Genomic DNA, 24,102 nt, shown 5'->3' on the forward strand with positions numbered 1-24,102 from the left:
AGTAGCCATTCCGAAGCTATGTGCATTCCTCAATGCAATCTCTCGAAAGGTAATCAATCCAGAAGTTCTACCACGGTTACGTAACGATGTGGTCCAATGTCTTGTCATTTTCGAGTTGGTGTTCCCGCCATCCTTCTTCAATATTATGACGCACCTCCTGGTTCACCTAGTCGAAGAGATTTCCATTCTCGGTCCTGTATTTCTACACAATATGTTCCCCTTCGAGAGGTTCATGGGAGTATTAAAGAAATATGTTCGTAACCGTGCTAGGCCGGAAGGAAGCATCGCCAAGGGCTATGGAAATGAGGAGGTAATTGAGTTTTGTGTTGACTTTGTTCCCGACCTTAAGCCGATTGGTCTTCCTCGATTGCGGCACGAGGGGAGACTAAGTGGAAAAGGCACGATCGGAAGGAAATCAACGATATGTATGGACGGCCATTCTCCGATCGAAGCACACCACACGAGTTCGACCAATTCCGGCTTGGTGGCTCCGTACTTTGAGAAACACAAGAATATTTTTCGCTCGGACAACCCGGGAAGCCTCGAATCCTAGATTAGGAAGGCCCACATGGAGACTTTCGGCGGTTGGTTGAGAAAACATTTAATGAATGACGATGATGTTGTAGATCAGCTCGTACATGTTGGCCAAGACACCATCTTCGACTATAACGACTTTCCAAGGGTACGAGATAAATGGGAATACATTTTACACGATCGCCCAAGATAAAAAGAGCACCAACCAAAACAGGTGGTGTCCGCTTTGATGCAACGAACCGAGAATGGGCAAAAGGTCACATATTATGGTTACATAGAGGAGATATGGGAACTTGACTATGGACCCTCCTTTAAGGTCCCTTTGTTCCGTGCAAATGGTTCAAGCTAACAGGAGGTGGGGTAAAGGTGGACCAGCAATACGGAATGACAATGGTGGATTTCAACAATCTTGGTTACCTTGACGAACCATTCGTCCTAGCGAAAGATGTCGCTCAGGTTTTCTATGTCAAGGACATGAGTAGCAAACCGAGGAAACGGAAAGATAAGAAAACGATCAGTACATCATGCGATGATCCAAAGCGCCACATTGTTCTTTCAGGGAAAAGAAACATCGTGGGAGTGGAGGACAAGACAGACATGTCAGAATATTATAATATGTTTGCTGAAATTCCGCCCTTCAAAGTGAATACCGACCCAAGCATTAAGTTAAATAATGAGGATGCTCCATGGATACGGCACAATCGTAAGCAAGCAGGGACACAAGGGAAGAAATGATGTGTAATAATTTATTGTACCAAACTTTGTTGAATGGATCATGTGAATTATATTACCCGTGATGTGTTTGGTGTCCATTTTCGAATGATTCGATTGATTCGAGATACCACTGATGATACATGAAATTTGGAGTGATTTAGTCATACTCCTGCCTAGGCGTATAATATGCATACCCGTAGTCTTCATAGACGCCGCCATTGTACTGGTAGTCGTCGCCTTCTAAGTTGCCGCCGTCGTCGTCGCTGCTGTCGTCGCTGTCGTCGGGCGGCGGTCGTGGCTCGAACTGAGGGTAGCGCAGGCGGGGGATATCGTCGGCCGTGATGTAGTCCATGACGCTCTGCAGAGTCCGGCCGTACCACCATAGCCAACGGCCGGTTTCGTGGAAGTTCCCAGGAGGCAGACCGTCCTCCTCATACCTGGCGAGCGCCCTCTCACGCCGATTGATGAAGAAGGCGTCCCAAGTATGCTGGTTATCGGGATGCCAGCGGGGATTCATCCGTTGCTCCGGCGTGAGGTCGAGGTAGTAGTGGTTCGTGATGGCCGCCCGACGCGCAGTACCCTGAGGGATGAGAGGGACCGGCACGCCGCCGGCGCTTAGGCTCCGGCCCGGCGGGGACGCGGTAGCCCGGTGGGCAAGGGTAGTTCGAGGCGCAAAGCTCCTCCACCTGCTGGTAGGTTAGAGTGGGTGCGGTGGAAGCCATGAGAGAGTGATGAGAGATTGTAGAGATGTGATAATGCTGGCCAAGCCGGGCTACATATATGTAGTGACAAATGGCGGGAAAAATGAGAGCGGGAAGACAGGAGGCGGGAAGAAAGTGGCGGGAAGAAAGAGGCGGGAAGAAAGTGGCGGGAAGAAAGAGGCAGGAAGAAAGTGGCGGGAAGAAAGTGGCGGGAAGAAAGAGGCGGGAAGAAAGAGGCGGGAAAGAACTGGCGGGAAGACAGGCCGGGGAGAACTTATGGGAAGACAGAGGTGTGGCCGGGAAGAACTGGTGGGAAGCGGGTTTTTCTGATTTTTGGATATATTATTTGTATTTTTAACATTTTGAATTGAATTAGTTTTACTTTTCTTAATTTTTTGATATACTATTTGTATTTTTAACATTTTGAATTGAATTAGTTTTATTTTTTCTGATTTTTTTGATATATTATTTATATTTTTAACATTTTGAATTGAATTAGTTTTACTTTTCTTAATTTTTTGATATACTATTTGTATTTTTAAGATTTTGAATAGAATTAGTTTTATTTTTCTGATTTTTTGATATATTATTTGTATTTTTAACATTTTGAATTGAATTAGTTTTATTTTTCTGAATTTTTTGATATATTATTTGTATTTTTAGATTTTGAAATGAATTAGTTTTAGTTTTCTGAATTTTTTGATATATTATATGTATTTTTAGATTTTGAAATGAATTAGTTTTATTTTTCTGAATTTTTAGATACATTATATGTATTTTTAACATTTTCAAAAAGAAAAGTATTTTCAAAAAATACCTTTAGTCGCGGTTGGCCTGGCCAATCGCGACTAAAGGTCCTTGCGCGCGGGAAAGAAAAAACCCGGCGAAAAACCCTTTAGTCGCGGTTGGTGTAGCCAACCGCGACTAAAGGTACCCCTTTAGTCGCGGTTGGCGACCCCAACCGCGACTAAAGGGGGGTCCTATAAAATCGCGCGGCGCGAACCGCCACGGCACTTCTTCTTCTCCGCGCGATCCAGACTGCTGCGTCCCTCGACGCCGCCGCCCTCGACGCGAAGCTCTGCCGCGCCCGACAGTACACTGCCGCCGTCGCGTGTCCCCGCGCCACCGCCGCACTCGACGCTCCCTGCGCCGTCGCCGCCCTCGACGCTCCCTGCGCCGCCTCCTTCCGACGCCGCCGTCACGCGCTCCCTGCGCCGCCGCGCCTCCCCGTATGCCTCCGCCGCCCGCCACACGCGTCGCGCGCTTTCTCTCTGCCGTTCCCGGCCACGCCGCGCGCGCCTGTCCCTCCGCCGCGGTCCACCGTACCGGCCGCGCGCCGCCGCGCGCACCAGCGCACACTTACGGGAGGGGCGCCAGTACAACGCCCCTCCTCTCACCTTTTTTTTGTTTTTTTTTAATTTGTAACTAAGTTTTTTTAATTAAAATTGTAACTTAATTAATTAAATTGTAAATTTGTAACTAAGTTTTTTAATTAAAATGGTAACTTAATTAAATTGTAACTTAATTAAAGTGTATAATTAAAGTGTAACAAAAAACTTAGTTACAAACAAAAAAACTAAAAAACGGAGCCCTCTCTCTCTCACCGTCCGTGCTCCTCGCCGCCCTCCTCCTCTCCCTTCCCGCGGGCCGCCGGCCGGCCCTCTCTCTCTCACCGCGCACGCGCCGTCGGCCGCCTCCCTCTCCCTTCTCGCGCGCGGCCTCTCTCTCACCGCACGCGCACGCGCCGTCGATCTCTCGCGCGTCGCCTCGTCGATCTCGTCGCGCCGCCTCACTAAAATTTGTAACTTAAAATTTGTATAACTTAAAATTCGTAACTTAAAATTTGTAACTTAAAATTTGTTCCCGCGGTATCTCTAAGTTTATTTGACTACAAAATTTATTTGAGTTTGTCAAAATGCCACACTTGCATTTTTTGTACCATATATATCATTGACTAATGAGTACTTCTAAGTTTTTGCCTAGATTCCTTTAATACTTTGAAATACTGTTTATGAATATTTTAAAATAAAGGGCTACATATACCTCAGCCTCCCTTTTAAGTTACTCGAACGCATATCACCCACCGCCACCGATCACCCACCGCCACCGCCACCGCCCCCTTTCGCCACCGCCCCTTTTCGCCACCGCCACCGCCCCCCTTCTTCACTTAATTAATTTGTTTTTACTACATGTTTTCGGGACCGACATATGGCGGACGATAGAGCTGACCCGATTATGGCCAGCTATGATCCGGACGCCGAAGACCATATGTTCGGCATCATAAACGACGATATTCTATATGTGCTCGACCGAACAAGAAGAAGATGATATCTCTTCTTATCCGAACCTTGACGGTGAAGATGAAGGCCGTCGCAGCAAGATGATGCCGAACAAACGTCGATAAACGACGATCTTCAAATGGAAGTAGCAACCACCTCCGGCGCCGAGGTATATATATACATTGAGCCTCCGGTGATACAAACTAACCGATTTGAATAAATATGTGTGTACTAACGCGCGCGACTCTCTTTCTTATTTTAGCCCTCGGCCGGATCGTCGAAACAATCGAGTACGTCGTCAAAGCGTGGCGCAACCAAGACGATGAAACAAGGAGAAACATGCACCATCGAGGTTGTCGACAAGTGCAACCGGCGAGCCACTGGAGCCCCGCAAGAACGCCACCAAGTTTATCAACCAATGCGGAGCCGTTGTTAGAGACAATGTCTCGATCACCGTCTAGGAGTGGAATGAGCCAAAGAAGGCACGAATTGGTTTCACTTTTGTCGATAAGAGAACAAAAAAAGATTGCTTCAAAAAGCTTATGGAACATTTCGTTCTACCTCCGGAATACAACAAATTCGATGAGGAGGGTAACAAGATTGAGGAAAACAAGGAGAGGAGGAGGCTAGCCAAACAGTTCGCTCTTCATAAGATGGCCGACGCATTCCAGAAATTCAAGCAAAATCTAGCCCATGACTTTGTCAAGAAGAAAAAGACTCCGGATTTCAAAGGACAATATGAGAAACTGAAACATGATTGGCCAGAATTTGTGAAGCAAAAGAAATCGGAGCAGTTCATTCAAATATCGAAAAAAATAAGGAAAATGCGGCTAAGAAGGAGTACAATCATATTATGGGGCCAGGAGGGTATCGCCTTTGGGAGCCTAGGTGGGAGAAGATGGAGAACGAGCCGAGGGCGCGAGGAATCCATCCGAGTACGGAGGATGGGACCCAAGGGCCAAAAGCCGGTGGTACGGGCATGGGGGAACGCCGAACCCGGAGACAGGGGAGTGTGTTTACCGGGGCAAAATAATTAAACCCACCCAAGCCCTTATTGACGCAATGAGGGATGCTCAAGAGGGGAAGATCAAGTTCAACGGAGAGAACGACGCGCCGACAAAAGCCCCGGGGAATCCCGAACACGGAGGACGCGTACGAGGCATGGGGCACATTCCGTGGAAAATAGGGTTCTCCCGAACGATGACCCGTACGATTACGTGAAGCCGTAAGAGAAAGATGGATCGGGAAGCAGATGTTGTGGCGCGGTTGGCATCGGAAATGGATGTGATGAAGAAAACCGTGAGTGTACTAGTAGCCGAAAGAGATGCAGCTCGGGCGCGAGCATGAAGATCATCCATTGGATCTCGGAAGCCAGCAGCGGAGAAGCAGCGTGGCTTCCACGGAGGCCCCACCGGCTGGTGCACCGACGATTGAAATTACTGCACCGGAGCCTCCGGCGATGGAAATTACTGCACCGGAGCCTCCTCGCTACCCCGTGGACGATGTAAAGGAGATGAAAGAATGTCATCTGTATTATCCAATGGGGAACATGTCCATGAAGGTAGCCATCGGCAGTGCTTTACCATGTGAACTCGGAGCACTCCACCACAACAAGCCCATTCAAGATGGCTATGCTTGTGTCACGGTGGAGGACATAGTCCAAGGGTTTGAGGACCTGGAGATTGACATTGCTACACCTGAAGGGGCGAGAAGACTTGGAGATGTCAAGCGCCATATCATTCTATGGCAAAAGAAGTTTATCAAGTTTCCAGGCGAGGCGCCAAGAATGCCAACAAGTCCACCCCCCTACGGTGGTGGTGGCGGTGGCGGTGGTGGTGGTGGTGGTGCTTCACCTACACCTCCTTCACGTCGCCCGACGCCGCCCCCAATTCACCTCCGGTGGGTAGCGACCGCCGCCCCTAGTCCGCCCCGGGCGGGTAGCGCATGCCGCCCCCAATCCACCTCCGGCGAAGAAGCGTAGCAGTAGTCCCGGAGTATTAACCCGGACCCTTATGTACCTAAGATAACAAAGGTACCGGAGCCATCACCGAAGCCTCTCCCCACGAGGCCTTGGGAACATAGTGCCGAGGAAGTCGACGCGGCCGCGACTCGCTGATTATGAGAAATGGAAGGCGGACTGCAAGAAGAAAAGAGAGCCCGAGCCCAAGCCAGTATTTTCTGATGAGCAAAAGAAGTGGGCTAAGTCATTTTTGAACACACCGTCCCAAGCCGCGAAGAATCTGCCTGACGACTATGCACGTGAACTTCGTAAGCAGGCACTCATGTTCAAGGAGAAGAAAGAGGAGGCCGAGAAAGCGGAATTAGAAAGTAAAAAAAGCGGGAAACGAGTTGCCCAGCTCGGGGAACAAAGTAAACAATCGATTGCCCCGCTTATAGTGACAGCATGCCGGTCCGGATGCCCCCGATATCATAGAAGCCGTGGCAAGCACAGGGATTGACCGTAACGAGTGCCGCAGAACAAGCGGCCAACTTAGGTATGACTCTTCGTGAACTCGTTAGGCCTTGATGAGGCGCCGTTGAAGGAGGTAGTAATTACATATGTGAAGAATGGGCCTCTCGTCGAGCCTCGCGCAGAAGAGGATCTACCTCCACAAATGACAAGTCTCGTCGAAATGGTACAAGGGTTACATAAAAAATAAAAACGCCAAAGAATATATTTATGCGGAAGTTAGACATGAGCATCACTTCAAACATTACTATGTACAAATTCATCCGAGTGAATTGTTCCAGACTTTTCAATCGCGCGAGCTCGACAAATCTATCATCGATTGCTACGTTCGTAAGTGATTTATTTCTACCCCATCTCGTTCATATTGCCTGCACTATATATATATGTCCTAACTATATTGTTGTGTCCGCTATTGTACATGCAGAATGAAGATTAAGGAATGCAAAGTAAGGAACATCCATGATGTTGGGTTCATTGACCCACACATCGTTAATGGATATGTGTTAGAGCATCACCCCGCCGACGTGGAGGCGGACTCCGTGGCAGTTTCTTACAAAGCAGGAACTCAAAAGTGATATTCTATTTCCTTACCATTTTTGGTGAGTGTTTCTGTCTTGAGCACATTCTCTTTTGTTTACTTCATGCATGGTATGTGGCCGGCTAATCGATGAGTTATGCATGACGTACTGTGCATGTATCGTGTCCGCAGGTTCCACTGGATTCTGCTAGTAATTAAAGTTGACACCTCCACAGTTCTCATCCACGACTCTCCGACTCTGGATTCAAATCTTTGGGGCGGCATGAGAAGAATGCTGCAGAAGTAATTATTTTCATTCATTTGCGCTCTATATCGATCGGCCTATTTCGTTCATTTCCTAAGCTTCAAGTAACTAATAACTCTCTTGTTCATTTAATTTTCTTTGCCTCGTAGGGTTTGGAGACGGTTCTCGGATCAAAAGGTCGGTGATTTCAAAAAAGAGCTAGAATTCAAAAGGTCAAAGGCTAAGAATGGTGGCGATATTCAGCCACCGGGGACCAATCTATGTGGATACTATGTCTGTGAGATGATCCGGAGATACACCTCTGAGCGGGTTCCGAGTGATACCAATGCTCAGAGGAATAACCTCCGGATGATGCTTAGTCCAGAAGCTCGCTTCCGACCACTTCAGGAGGAACTAGCTGGATGGTTCACGAGGGAACTCCTCCATCCTAAAGGAGAACACCATTACGAGGACGTAGAACTATACATGCATTAAATTATGTATGGAAACTTGTTCAAAATTGTATATGGTCATCCGATGATATTGAATATATATTGTATATTCCTCTTGAATTCTTTTTGGTTCTAATTTCAAATTTGTTTGAAATTGTACATTCATATGCATGTATGTAGTACCGTAGAATATGTGAAACTCCTTCAAAATTAAAGTAAAGCACAAAAGAAATAAAACAATACAAATTAAAAAGAAAACAGGTTTAGGGGGGGGGGGCAGGTTTAGGGGGAGGGGGCTAAAACCCTAAACCTGCGGCGGCCTTTAGTCGCGGTTGGCCAGAAGAACCGCGACTAAAGGTCCTCCGCCCCGACGGTCGCCTGGCGCCCACGTGGACGGGCCTTTAGTCGCGGTTCTTAAGCAACCGTGACAAAAGGGGGGGGCCTTTAGTCGCGCTTATTTGGTCGCGGTTGCGCAACCGCGACTAATGGCAGTTGCGACCGCGACCAAAGGCCCTTTTTCCACCAGTGATACTTACGTCTTCCCCTCCAGTTATCCCAGTTGCTGTCACTCTGGGGCCTCGGGTTCCGGACATAGACATGTGCAAACAACTTGTAGATACAATCTAAGCAATAATTATAGAGCTTAAATCTAAGATCATGCCACTCGGGCCCTAGTGACAAGCATTAAACATAACAAGATTGCAGCAACAATAACTTCACAAACTTTATAGATAGACTAATCATAATGTATCATCCATCGGATCCCAACAAACACAACACCGATTACATCGGATGGATCTCAATCATGAAAGGAAGCTCATGAGATCATTGTATTGAAGTACATGGGAGAGAGAGTACCAACTAGCTATCGCTAGAACCCGTAGTCCATGGGGGAACTACTCACGGAGCATGATGGAGGCGGTGGCGTCGATGGAGATGGCTTCCGGGAGCACTTCCCCGTCCCGACGAGGGTGCCGGAACGGAGACTTCGTCCCCGAATTGGAGTTTCGCGATGGCGGCGGCGCCCCTGGAGTCTTTCTGGAGTTTCGTCAATTGGTATCGCGTTTTTAGGTCGAAAGGGCTTATATAGGCGAAGTGGCGGCGCAGGAGGGCGCCTGGGGCCTCCTCCCCATAGGCCGGCGCGGCCAGGATGGAGCCCGCGCGGCCCTGGCGTGTGGTAGCCCCCTGGCCCGCCTCTGACTCTCCTTCGGTGTTCTGGGGTCTTCCGGGAAAAATAAGATACTGGGTCTTTGTTTCGTCGAATTCCGAGAATATTGCCCGAACAGCCTTTCTGGAACCAAAAACAGCAGAAAACAGGAACTAGCACTTCGGCATCTTGTTAATAGGTTAGTTCTGGAAAACACATAAAAACATTATAAAGTGCGAGCAAAACATGTAAGTATTGTCATAAAACAAGCATGGACCATCAGAAATTATAGATACGTTGGAGACGTATCAGCATCCCCAAGCTTAGTTCCTACTCGTCCTCGAGTAGGTAAACGATAAAAAGAATAATTCTGTAGTGACATGCTACTTACATAACCTTGATCATACTATTGTAAAGCATATGAGATGAATGAAGTGACTCAAGGCAATGATCTATAGTTGCTAACAAACAGATAACATATAGCAAAACTTTTCATGAATAGTACTTTCAAGACAAGCATCAAAAGTCTTGCATAAGAGTTAACTCATAAAGCAATAGATTCTAAATAAAGGGATTGAAGCAACACAAAGGAAGATTAAGTTTCAGCGGTTGCTTTCAACTTGTAACATGTATATCTCATGGATATTGTCAACATAAAGTAATATGATGAATGCAAATATGCAACTATGTAAGAATCAATGCACAGTTAACACAAGTATTTGCTTCTAAGATGGAAGGAAGTAGGTAAACTGACTCAACATAAAGTAGAAGAAAGGCCCTTCGCAGAGGGAAGCAGGGATTAAATCATGTGCTAGAGCTTTTCAAGTTTTGAAATCATATAGAGAGCATAAAAGTAAAGTTTTGAGAGGTGTTTGTTGTTGTCAACGAATGGTAGTGGGTACTCTAACCCCCTTGCCAGACAGACTTTCGAAGAGCGGCTCCCATGAACATTATCTCTCACATGTACTTTAGTTTAATTTATTTTTATTTTTGGGTGACACTCCTTCCAACCTTGCTTTCACAAGCCATGGCTAACCGAATTCTCGGGTGCCTTCCAACAATCACATACCATGAAGGAGTGTCTATTTATTTTAATTTTATTTAGATGACACTCCTCCCCACCTTTGCTTTCTCAAGCCATGGCTAACCGAATCCTCGGGTGCCTTCCAACATTTCACATACCATGGAGGAGTGTCTATTTGCAAAATTAAGTTGCTTACTGATGAATCAGAGCAAAACATGTGAAGAGAATTATTAATGAAAGTTGATTAATTGGGGCTGGGAACCCCGCTGCCAGCTCTTTTTGCAATTATTGGATAAGAGGATGAAGCCACTAGTCCATTGGTGAAAGCTGCCCAACAAGATTGAAAGATAAAACACCACATACTTCCTAATGAGCTATAAAACATTGACACAAATAAGAGATGATAAATTTTGAAGGTTTAAAGGTAGCACATGAAGTATTTACTTGGATTGGCAGGAAATACCACATAGTAGGTAGGTATGGTGGACACACATGTCATAGGTTTTGGCTCAAGGTTTTGGATGCACGAGAAGCATTCCCTCTCAGTACAAGGCTTTGGCTAGCAAGATTGTTTGAAGCAAACACAAGTATGAACCAGTACAGCAAAACTTACATAAGAACATATTGCAAGCATTATAATACTCTACACTGTCTTCCTTGTTGCTCAAACACTTTTACCAGAAAATATCTAGACCTTAGAGAGACCAATCATGCAAACCAGTTTCAACAAGCTCTACGGTAGTTCTCCACTAATTGGTTCAAACTACATGATGCAAGAACTTAATCATGATCTACTTGAGAGCTCAAAACAATTGCCAAGTATCAAATTATTCAAGACAATATGAGGCATTTTCCGTTTCCAACCAAATAACAACAAGTGCAATAGCTTCCAACTTTTACCATTGAACATTAGAAGTAAAACGAAGAACACAAGTGTTCATATGAAAAAGCGAAGCGTGTCTCTCTCCCACACAAGGATTACTAGGATCCGATCTTATTCAAACACAAACAAAATAAAAGCATACAGATGCTCCAAGTAAAGTACATAAGATGTGACTGAATAAAAATATAGTTTCAATAGAAGAAACCTGGTAAATTGTTGATGAAGAAGGGGATGCCTTGGGCATCCCCAAGCTTAGACGCTTGAGTCTTCTTGAAATATGCAGGGATGAACCACGGGGGCATCCCCAAGCTTAGACTTTTCACTCTTCTTGATCATATACCATCCTCCTCTCTTGACCATTGAAAACTTCCTTCACACCAAACTTCTCATAAACTTCATTAGAGGGGTTAGTACTCAAAAAACTTTAATACACTTTAGTCCTGTAGTGACACATTGCAAGAACTCAATAAAACATTAGCTACAGCTCTCCACGTCTAGAAAGCCTCACTTAAAGTCCACAAGAGACAATGCAAAAAACAGAGACAGAATCTGTCAAAACAGAACAGCCAGTAAAGATGAATTTTTAAGAGGTACTTCCGTTGCTCAAATCAGAAAACTCAAAACTAATAAAAGTTGCGTACATATCTGAGGAACACGCACGTAAATTGACAGATTTTTCTGAGTTACCTACAGAGAGCCTTGCCCAAATTCGTGACAGATAGAAATCATGTTTCACGCGTAAAATCCAAATCTAGCATCAACCTTCTATTAGAGACTTTACTTGGCACAACAATGCAATAAAATAAAGATAAGGAGAGGTTGCTACAGTAGTAACAACTTCCAAGACACAACAAAACAGTAGAAAAATAAACACATGGGTTAGATCCCAAGAAGTGCTTTCTTTATAGCCATTAAGATGAGCTCAGCAATTTTAATGATGCACTCGCAAGAAATAAGAGTTGAAGCAAAAGAGAGCATCAAAAGACAAGTTCAAAACACATTTAAGTCTAACCCACTTCCTATGCATAGGAATCTTGTACACAAATAAATTCATGAAGAACAAAGTGACAAGCATAAGAAGATAAAACAAGAGTAACTTCAAAATTTTAAGCATATAGAGAGGTGTTTTAGTACCATGCAAATTTCTACAACCATATTTTCCTCTCTCATAATAATTTTCAGTAGCTTCATGAACAAACTCAACAATATAACTATCACATAAAGCATGTTTTTCATGATCCATAAACACATAATTTTTATCAAGCTCAAAAATAGTGGGGTTAAAACTTTTAAATCCACTTTTATCAATAATATAACAGGATGATTGATCAATCTCAAGAGATATGGGACTCATACATGAAGTCAAGAACTCTCCAATCCCATTTTCATTAGTAGTACAATTAATATTATCAAGTAACATAGGACAATCATCTAGAGCTTTATCATAAACATTTGCTAAGCAAAATTCTTTAGCACCATGCATTTCGACATCAGGCACAAACAAAGCATTATCATAAGATTTATCAAAATAGCATGGATTATCATAAATAACAGTAGCATAATTATTATCACAAGTTTTACTCATAGGAAATATTTCAAGAGAATCCACAGGAACATAACATTCAACCTCCTTTGGTAAGCATGGAGGACAATCAAATAGTGTAAGAGATAAAGAGTTACTCTCATTAGAAGGTTGGCATGGGTATATAATCCATTCTTCCTCCTTTTGTTCATCACTCTCCTCTTCTTTTTGATCCAATGAGCTTTCAGGTTCATCAATTTCCTCCTCTTTTTCATCCAATGAGCTTTCAGGTTCATCAATTTCTTCTTCCACAGGTTCCTGCAAATTGTGAGTGCATTCTTGTGCATTAATGAGTCTCTCTTTATAATCAATGATATAAGGATTATCGTTGTAACTTTCTATGCAAAAATTAAGGATAGAAGAGACATAATCTTTAAGGTCCTTACAAACAACACAAGTTTCATAATTTTTAGCCATGAAGGATTCTATCTCAGAGGCTCCCACAAATAAGACAAATTGTTCTACTTCTTCGAACCCAAGATGAATATAGTTATTCCAATTATAGTTCTTAATTAAAACTTCTTCACTAAGGCAACATTGGAATTTCAGATGTTTAGTATCCTGTTCAGAGAAATAGTTTATATCATGGCGTTTAAGCAAGATTTTAGCAATTGTATTCAATTTTTCTATCACAGCACTCATCACTTCACCCGCTCTTGATTTTCTATAATTATTATATAGTTCTATAAGCTCCAACATGGTTATGCGTTCTTCCATAACAACAGTTTTAAATTTTTCGATTTTTCAAATTTTTATGGATTTTTGGGTATATGAGAAAAATAAAACAAGACAAAAAGAAACTAGACAAAAGTAAACTAAGCAAAATAATACTAGACAGAAATAAACTAAGCACAAATAAACTAGATAAAAATAAACTAAGCAAAACAAAATAAAATAAAATAAAAATAGAGAGAGAGGTAGAGTGTACTCCCCAGGTGAACTTATGAGTAGAGCTATGCCTCCCCGGCAACGAGCGCCGGAAAATAGTCTTGATAACCCACAAGTATAGGGGATCGCAACGAGTCTTCGAGGGAAGTAAAACCCAAATTTATTGATTCGACACAAGGGGAGGTAAAGAATACTTATAAGCCTTAACAACTGAGTTGTCAATTCAGCTGCACCTGGAAAAGCACTAGTAACAGGGATGATGTGAAAGCAGCAGTAATATGAGAGTAATAGTAACAGTAACACAGCAGCAGTAACAGTAAAACAGAGGCAATGGCACCAGAAAATAGTTGATACTACTTCCAATGACATATAAAAACGAGTATATGATGATGAGAGATGGACCGGGGTTCCCAGCGATCTACACTAGTGGCAACTCTCCAATAACAAGTGACAAGTGTTGGGTGAACAAATTACAGTTGGGCAATTGATAGGATTGAAATAGCATTAAGATAGAACATCAAGATTATTAATTATGTAGGCATGTTTTCCATATATAGTCATACGTGCTCGCAATGAGAAACTTGTACAACATCTTTTGTCCTACCAGCCGGTGGCAGCCAGGCCTCAAGGGAATCTACTGGCTATTAAGGTACTCCTTTTAATAGAGCACCGGAGCAAAGCATTAACACTTGGTGAAAACATGTGATCCTCATACCTACGCCTTCCCCTCCAGTTATCCCAGTTGCTGTCACTCTGGGGCCTCGGGTTCCGGACATAGACATGTGCAAACAACTTGTAGATACAATCTAAGCAATAATTATAGAGCTTAAATCTAAGATCATGCCACTCGGGCCCTAGTGACAAGCATTAAACATAACAAGATTGCAGCAACAATAACTTCACAAACTTTATAGATAGACTAATCATAATGTATCATCCATCGGATCCCAACAAACACAACACCGATTACATCAGATGGATCTCAATCATGTAAGGAAGCTCATGAGATCATTGTATTGAAGTACATGGGAGAGAGAGTACCAACTAGCTACTGCTAGAACCCGTAGTCCATGGGGGAACTACTCACGGAGCATGATGGAGGCGGTGGCGTCGATGGAGATGGCTTCCGGGAGCACTTCCCCGTCCCGGCAGGGTGCCGGAACAGAGACTTCTGTCCCCCGAATTGGAGTTTCGCGATGGCGGCGGCACCCCTGGAGTCTTTCTGGAGTTTCGTCAATTGGTATCGCATTTTTAGGTCGAAAGGGCTTATATAGGCGAAGAGGCGGCGCAGGAGGGCGCCTGGGGCCTCCTCCCCATAGGCCGACGCGGCCAGGATGGAGCCCGCGCAGCCCTGGCGTGTGGTAGCCCCCTGGCCCGCCTCCGACTCTCCTTCGGTGTTCTGGGGTCTTCCGGGAAAAATAAGATACTGGGTCTTTGTTTCGTCGAATTTCGAGAATATTGCCCGAACAGCCTTTACGGAACCAAAAACAACGAGAAAACGAGAACTGGCACTTCGGCATCTTGTTAATAGGTTAGTTCCGGAAAATGCATAAAAACATTATAAAGTGCGAGCAAAACATGTAAGTATTGTCATAAAACAAGCATGGAACATCAGAAAATTATAGATACGTTGGAGACGTATCAAGCATGCCAGTGCATGGTAGGGCATTACTGAGCAGCAGAGCATGGACCAGTTAATGAAATAACCACATATAATCAACAATTGCATCACAGAAATTATATAAACGACTTTACAATTGTATCCAGCAGCACTTCATCAAGGAATTGATGAATATAGACAATAGCTAAGCCAAACAGAGCCTACCATGAGCCAGAGCCCATTAAGCATCACCCAAATAGCTAAGCAAGATTACTTACAGTAATCAAGCCAGAGACAGGAAGTATGAACACACATGAGAGTCTAGCAGTAGCATCACTGAATAGAGTAGCATGGCAGGCCACGAGCATCACTGTGTGCTCATGAGCAATTACACAAAGTCATAGCATCAGTACTGGCAAGAGCATAACACCAGTAATTAAGCAACAACAATGGCCAGAGCAATGGCTAGAACTGGTCAGGTAAGCAGCTAGGGGATCAGTAGCGTGCACAACAGCATGGATGCACAGAAATTGCAAGCCAGGGTGGATAGCAAGCAATAGTAGGGCGAAGAATAGGGCAGTAGAGTAGTAGCCGCAGCTAGCACATCATAGCAGCGGCAGAAGCAGCCATAGACACGCAGCAGCAGTAGCAACAACAACACGGCATGGCGGCATCTCCAAAAGAAGGAGCAGCCATAGCTAGAGATAGACGAAGAGGAGAAGAAGAGGAGGGGAACACTTACAGGCGAATCAGACGTGAGCACGGCCAGGGCGGCACGGCGGCATACGCCGGGCAAACGGCGGCACCAGGCCAAGCCAAGCCAGGCCACAGCCTCGTCGCATCACCCAGTACCCTACGGTAGCGCCATGGCGCTAGGAACGCCGGTGAGCGGCGGATCTTCACGGATTCGTGAGGCCGAGGCACAGCGAGGTTGGGGCGAACAGGGACGACGACGAAATCCAGATCGACGTAGACCAGATGGTGCGCCGTCGAACGCCGGTTCGATTGCCACCCATCTCATCGCCGGCGATGGCCGGAGATGGGCGGAACAAATCAGCGACGGCGCGGGCGACGCGAGCGTCGCGAGAGCTATTAGCATTAGGGTTCTGCATGGGAGAGAGAGGAAGGGGCGAGTGGGCCGACCGAGCCGAACGAGCGGCTCGGGTTCGACCTAACCCGTTGGGCACCACTGACAGGTGGGCCCAGGGAAAAAAAGGGTATTTCACAATTTCAAATAAACAAGAAACTTTAAAAATGAATAGAAAATAATTAAAAGCTGAAAAAAATAAGTAAAAATATGTAAACCACTTAGAATAAAATTCTCTACCATAATAAAATATGAAAGAGAATTTTTTGGAGACAAACAAGATTAAGTCCTCTTTTGATGAATATTATAATCTATCTATACCTACTAATAAAGGAAGTAAGGTTTCTCCCCAAAATTTTCGTCCCTTTTAGAATCGCCCATGTTTTCAAGTCAAAATTACTAGCATTGCCACCGCACAAGTGAAAAACGTTTCAGCGAACCGAACTGGGCCTCCGTCCTGCGCTTCTCTGCGTCGAGTGGGCCAACAACAGCCATTGCTCGCTCGCTTTCTGGACTCTTCCTTCCCTTAACAGATTCTATCGCTAACTAGCCTTTTAAAAGCTTGACAGAGGCCCTGACTCCTCCTCTTTCTCCCAAGACCACAGAAAACCCCACGGGAGGACAACAACAACATAATCAAGCCTCCACATCTAGGGTTTGTGGCCGCCGACACGGTAGAGCTGTCAAGGGCTACATCGAGAGGAATATCAGATGGTGATGTTTTTCGTCATGTTGTGGTGCTATGCTCACGGCAAGATTGATCAAGTTTTGAGATTGAAGAAAGACCAGACTTCCGATCAGAGTTCTACTGCTGATCCGCTGAGTTTAACGCTGATATGTTGTGCTCTGGGCTTAGCACAACCGGCTACAATTCCGGCAGTCGGGCGACACCAATGGTGCTCCAACTTTCGCCACCCCTCTTAACTGAATCACATCGCATTCAAAAATAGGTCAGCTGCCGAAGCCTCCTCAACCAGTCAGATTGGCCTGATTACAATTTACTTCATGCGATGAACCTGGTCCCCTTTCTGTGGCCTGATTATCCTGACGCTCAATAGTTATATATTGAGATGCATATGCACGTATCTGCTAGACTGGGTGGGGTAGATAAGTATTTGTTGGTAAATCATTGCTTCAATTTGTTCTGGTTCACACTTCTGAATTCACCCTTTAGATAATACAGAACACAGTTTTCTCTGCTATTTTTTTCTAATTCCAGCGGCCATGGATGACTCAGCGTGTAGTTGCTGGGATGGCAGACGCCTAGGATGTCAGGGACGACACTGGGCGGAGTGTGGGATGCGCGGCGATTGAGCAAAGGAAGAGTTTGTAGAGCAACATGGAGATCCGCGGCTCCAAGGTACGTTCAGTAAAAGCTCTTCAAGAGCATTGGCCCGAAGCATTGCAGATGCACGAGAAAAGACAAAGGAAATTTTATTGCCGCCTGGGGTTAATCTGCACATATAAATAATGGTAAGATGCATTATAACTGTTTTCAATTTCTAATCTACAGTGGCCGATCAAATGACTAATTGTGGCCAAATTTCAGGTCATCGAAGAATAATACACGTCATTATAGATGAAAAGAGCATTTACCCAACCGGGTATAATTACTTTTGCAGCCTTATTTATTTTCTTTCCACAAAAATTTCCTACCTAAAATGACCAAAGGGCAGATTATGAGTTTGATATAACTTTATTACCTTGGTTTCGAAATAATAAATACTAGCTCGCGATTGTGTGAGTACATATGCCAAAACTTCTTCTACCATAATTCCTCATATGCATCCAATTTGATTTGAATTATGGATTCATATATCGTTGCATAATTTAATGGTATTTGAGTTGTAAGTCCTAATTTTTTTTCCCATGCATACCGTTGACGCCTAAAAAATCTAAAGGACTACAAACCCCTAGATTTTACTATATAGTGAAAACAGAAATCAATACTTTGTAATGCATAAGCATATTTTTCTTTCCGCGGCAGCGCGCGGGCATGTTTCCTAGTACCTACTAATAAAGGAAGTAAGGTTTCTCCCTTATTTTTCGTCCGTTTTTTCTGTGCCCATATTTTTCAGTCGGAATTACAGGTAGTGCCACCGGCAATCTAAAGGTATAAATGATGCCCCCCATAGGGGGTTTCACAGCGAATAGCGATTTTGGGCCGTCAGATTTTTCCTGTACATGCCCACCATCCAATCTGAACCATCCGTTGGTTGGCTGGACGATTTTTTACTATGCATCCTTTCTGCTAGCTAAAGCCATGCGATGGACGTCATCTACCCGCGTCCGGCTGCGTTTGGGTCCTACGGTCGGTCGGGTCCGCATGTCAGTCTCTGTGGGTCGTTTCTGGGTCGCGCTCGCCTGGCGCCGGCCGGCCAAAATATCTCCTCCGCGTGGGAGTCGATAGGGGGTAGTTTCGACATTTCCATCGGATCCTCCCACGGTGAGACAAAAAGGCTTCTCCCCAATCCCCTCAGTGAAACCCTAGGCCAATCCGGCAGCCTCCGCGTCTGCCTCGTCTCTTCCTCTCCACGAGCTGGCGCCGCCATGGGGATTTCACCAGACGGAACAATGTTCGTCGCCCGATTCAGCCGCTACAGCCTGCCGGCAGGGGAGCTACATCCCGTATAGGTTGCCTCCGCTCACTTTCTTCTCTCCTCTGCTCCCATCGTCTCCTTTATTATTTCCCACGCTCCCTCCAAATCTCCATTCGCCTCACTGTTTTGTTGTCCACCCAAGCCATGGAGGTACTGCCGTGGATTGGGTTGAGGTGTGCTTCTGATTCACGTTCTGAAGATTCGATTTGTTTGGCTCTATTATGCCTTTTTCTCATGGGATTCGATTCTTTCTATTTAAACCTTGTTTATTCCTGTCCCCGACCATGGTCTTGTCATCTTGTTTTTTAAGCTTTGCCCCTTCCTGTTCGATTTTGGAGCCGTTCCTTTTGTTTCTATCTCCTGAGATTTAGTCTTCTTCTTGTTCTTTTCGTCCTATTCTGAAATGTTATCTTGAAGCGTTTTATGTGAGCTTCTGGTTTCCTTTAGATCTCACATCTTCCGTGGCTCTTCCATTTCTTTTTCTGCAGGTCAACATCTTGCTGGGGATTTACAGCTTGGGTGGATGCGGTTGCTTTGGGTCAACTCCGGCGCGACCGCGCGAGGCCACCAACGCCGATCTGCCTCCTCGCATTCTCTGTTGGAATCATCCCTCATGGTACATCCTTCTCCACTTCCTTGATCTGTAGATCTATCCATGTTTATATATTCAGTTATTTCGATGGATCTAATGGATTGTGATCACGTTTTCCCATCATACTTTTCATGTGAAGCAGCCAAGCAACTTTACTAGATGGGTCAAATTAAAGGAATGGTGTTGTTCAGCAAAAAAATGTTACCATGCTTCTATTTTTTTCTATTTGACTGAAAAGTGACTGCTGCCAATGAGAATAGGTGTGCTCAAATTTTCCCTCTCCTGCTAGGCTCCCCACTCTCTGAACTGCCCCTTCTCTCTCCAATAAAGTTGGTTCATACAGATTGGTAGTGATTCAACTGTCGATCAACTTATTAGATTATGTATTTCATTTTTATTATTACTGATGTAAGTCTAGGTTTTACTTGAAAACAATGACATGTATCAGGAAAGATTCCATGTGTTATATATACAAGTTGTATGTACCATGTTTTCATTGTTTATATGAATTTGGCTGGTTCATATTCACAGCCTGACCTTGTCCTGATTTCACTATCTCCATACTTCTCGTTTTCTCTAGGAGTGGAGAATGGAGGCAAGGCCATCTAGACAATGGCAACAGTGGTTGATGGAGACAAGGCAATGAAGACGAGCCCCGGCTTGACATTTCGGGGGTATTACTTTCAGCGGTCTGATGAGATTTTTTGCTTGGCTTTATTTATATAATTGCTCATATTTGTTTGTTTTTCTTTTGATATTGTCGCTTTTTGCAAGGATCATTGCATACTAATTGCTTGCTGTGTCTATTGATTTGTGTGCAATCAAACATTCTCGATGCATATGATGTTTATTTGCTAGCAGTGACCTTTTTGAGTTTCTCGTGGGAGGACGCCGAGTAAAACTACCAAGATACCGGCGAGAACCTCAAGACAATGATATTCCTTGGTGCTTGTTTATGACTGAAATACCCAAACCTAACATTTCATCCGGTTTTGCCTTCTGCAAGGATAGGAGAGGAGGTTTGTTCCTTTCTTTTTAGCTTCTAGATATGTGAGATTATTTCTAATTGTTTCGAGCATTCTTGATTTGTTCTTGCTTGATTACCTCTTTAACTTACTATTTGAAGGATTTATATGCGAGATGATTAATGAATTAGTTTTAGTACTAAAATTATGTGTGTGATCATTTAATAAATTCTCTTATAATTTGTCTTCTTTTCCTAATGTATTTTTACTTAATATTGCCCTTGATCTTTTGCTTTAACAAGAAAATTCGATCATGTTTCTAGGTATTGATGTCATGGGCAGTGGTGAAGCTAACCTGACATTGCCCAGGCAAACCACCAAAGGTCCTGGCCAATGATTTTTTGCCCACTAAAAGTTTTGAGTAACTATTCTAGACGGTTGTATAACTGAAACAGTGGATTCTGGGCAGAGCCGGGGCAACTGCCCAGCCTTGCCGGGCTGAATCTCCGCCACTGGTCATGGGATATCAAATTACTGGATTGATGTCATGGGGTATCAAATTACCTTTCTTGCCAAGATCTATTAAGTGTTGTTAATTTCCCTTGGTTTATGAAAATGATTCTTTTGTACTACTGTCTTGTCCTTTAGGTAGCACACCACGCCACTATCTGTATTTACCCCTCTCCAATAACACAATGTATTTCTAGATTTGTGGTACCTATTTCTTTCATTAGTAAAGGTGCTCATGCACTTTGATGCTTCTTTGTGGCTATTTACCTAAAAGAGAGAAAAGTTTTGCTGGAGTTATATTACCATTCTCATTAAATTAATAGCTTCTCTTTTCTAAAATTCAGCTAGAGTTATATTACCCCTCTCTCGCTTATGTGTCTTTTATTTACAATCTGTTCTATGTAAGATATGTATATCTTGCTGAATCGTGCATGCTCATGTAGGTGCTTGATAAACAGCAACATGAACTTGATCAGCTGTAGGATAGTAGATATTGACTTTAAGTGATGAACCTCTGGCTATGGAGCTGATTTTTCACCTTGGGGAAATATGCTGAAGGTCCATTTAATTTGCTCATGTAGTTTATTATGCGCTTGAGGTATCAATGCTGTTAGCTAACTAATGCAATTATGCTGTGTTGATGATTATTACTGAACCTCTGACAATTATTCGTTTTCACTTTTTTAGCTCATGGTTCTTTAAATCAGACCATCAATGATTCCTTGGCATGATAATCTTGGAGCTCGCGCCTTATTTCACTATGTTAACTTATTGCAAATGTTGGAGCAGGAGCGGAACAATACATGAGCCTCTTTCGACATGACTAGAACAAGGCCTCATTTGGTAAGCTCTTTGTGATACTAGACATTATCCTTGTCTTTCAAGCATTTCTAGCTTAGCCCTTGAATCAGTTTTCTTTTTAATTTAAGCTGTCTTATGTTATGGACATCTTCTCTGCTTTTCTCTTACACATTTTGTTCTTACTGTACAATTGGCTGCTCTATAATTAGAAAAGGTTCATCCTTAGTGTTCCTTCATACCGTGTGCAGCAGGTTGATGTAGCTTCTTTTGCATAGGAAAAACGGTAAGTGCGTTTCTATGTTTATGAGGCCGGTTTATAAATTCAATCATAAGATTTTTCATCAGAAACCTCGTATAACAAATCCTGTAGTGAGGTCCTGAGAATGAAAAACGCCTTTTTGGTGACCTCGTCTCGATGATTGTCTCTTAGCGGTTATGGAAATCATGCAATCAAAGACACTTTTCGGATTCTTATGGATAGACTTATTATAAGAGAGACACGCTGTAAGCACATGGATTTCTGGCTCTGCAGAAATAACTGTTTATTCAGAGGAACTCAACAAGGCCTTTAGACGCGGGATAATCCTTGAGTTGATGCATAATGTCTTCTACCAAGCGAAAAAGAAGAGTATACAATGGCCTAGAGGCCAGGATAGCAATATTTAGATAGCTCTTTCTCTTCGGGTTTTTTTCCACTTTATATACCCTCTTTTATAATTGCGCAGTACACTATTTGCCTATTGTTGACCTTTTAGAAAAGATTTTCAATTGATACAAACATTAAACGAAAGAAATTTGCTTTCAGTTGATGGCAGTTGGTTGTTGTTGTTGTCCATGTGTTCTTATTTTCCTTCGGTTGGAAGATAAAATCTTATATAACTCATTGTATTTGTTTGACAGCTTTGAGACAAAAATATAAGAGCTCTGTTTCCTGTACCCACCTATTCCTATGCATCAATTAGTTAAATGATTTTTTTTATCATAGATGGATAAATGAACAAGCGACCTGATATGGTTGGTTTTCAGTTTCACGCTTCATGCATGTAGGAAGGGTAATTCATTAAGCATGGCAAGTGGTTGCAAACCAAGTATAATCCAAGTTATTATGCGGGCCGCTGATATGTTACTTGTGACTTCCACTTACCGGACTATCCGAATAAGCTTTGCAATTGCTTGGTCTCGCTGACTATGGCAGCAAATCCACGTTCCACAAATGATAAATGCCTATTGGACGATCACCGCGTGTTTTACCTCGCTCGTACGCTGCCCGTGGGCCAAGCTAATGGTGTCCCAGGTTGTCATTCTCAGTCTTCGTCTATATGTTCGCTTTTATGTGTGAGAGGTGCTGATCCTATTGTGATTGCTTGGGTTGTGATGTGTATTGGTTTGCTGCCTCATGTAATGCATAGGTTCGTTGGCGCTAAATTTTAATGGTCGCATCGCCTCCTGGGTTGTCTCGTTCCCCGAGCATGGCACGTTGGGAAATGGAGTTCCAACTCAACAAAATATGTTGCTAAACTTGGAAAATAATGCCTTGAGCGAAAGTCTCGAGAGTATAGCTTAGGAGCGACTAATTAAACATGGTAAGTAATTGTAGTTTCCCTGTTAAATTATATTTCTTATCTTGGAGTTCTCGCTCTCCATTAAACAATTATTTTGGCAATTTGGTCAAGAGCTCATCATTAATAGATCGGGAGTTTATGTGTATTTCATGAAGTTTTTCTGTGAAATACGATGCTTAATCTGGTTGAGTTTCGTGATTTTATCACAAATTTCATTTGTTGAAGTAATACATTTGGTTGATGGAGCTCTAAATGATTCCCTGTTTTGATTTCTATCTTTGTTTTGCAGACATTTGTAGGCAGCAAGAAGATCGCCGGTGTGTTCTACCAGGCCAGCGAGTACGACGAAAGTTCAATAGCTGATGCAGTGCCTCAAGTTATATTTCCCATCCATAATTACTAAAATTTCAGTTATCAATATGCAGGTTTTTAAATGTTTTTTGTGCAAGCTTTGTACTTGAATTTTGAGTATCTTTTTGTATCTTGGTATACTCATAGTATGGGTTCTCCGATGATTTCTTTCTTGAGAGACAAACCGAGGATATATTTACTAATTCTTTAGGAAAAGGAAAACTTTGGTAGGTTCAACATTGAGAATATTGGTCAGCGCCGCAACAATATGGATCAAGTAGATTATCTTGGATGATCTATATTGGTAAGCCCTTTCTTAGTGCCTTTTTTAATTGATCTCGTGCAGTTTTGGTTCCGTAATCTCTCTCCACGTAAGTGTATTTCAGATTTTGAGTTAGCATATTCAGCTTTTAAAGTGCCACGTAAGTGTATTTCGGATTTTGAGTTCCTAATGCTACTGTTTTGGATGCCAAAACCGTAGGGCGCTATAAAACCTTTGACCTAAGCATACTACGGTAGTCCAGCTTCTTTTCAGTTTTCGTGTGTTCTTTTGCTAGCAATGCTTAGGTCATACATGATGTGTTCTTTGCTCTTTTTCG

General features: G+C 43.4%; 2 long non-coding RNA genes across 2 annotated transcripts; both read left to right on the forward strand.

Moving 5' to 3' along the window:
• The first annotated feature begins 18,639 nt into the window (after positions 1 to 18,639).
• On the forward strand, positions 18,640 to 19,511 carry LOC124698136. The gene is made up of 3 exons (XR_007000888.1): positions 18,640 to 18,756; positions 19,211 to 19,338; positions 19,457 to 19,511. It is a non-coding gene; the product is annotated as an uncharacterized LOC124698136 (long non-coding RNA).
• Positions 19,512 to 20,176: 665 nt separating this feature from the next.
• Positions 20,177 to 21,595, forward strand: LOC124698137. Its single transcript, XR_007000889.1, has 3 exons — positions 20,177 to 20,333; positions 20,603 to 20,831; positions 21,233 to 21,595. It is a non-coding gene; the product is annotated as an uncharacterized LOC124698137 (long non-coding RNA).
• The last annotated feature ends 2,507 nt before the right edge of the window (positions 21,596 to 24,102 follow it).

This window comes from Lolium rigidum, chromosome 3, assembly GCF_022539505.1.
Source record: "Lolium rigidum isolate FL_2022 chromosome 3, APGP_CSIRO_Lrig_0.1, whole genome shotgun sequence".
NCBI lineage: Eukaryota > Viridiplantae > Streptophyta > Magnoliopsida > Poales > Poaceae > Lolium > Lolium rigidum.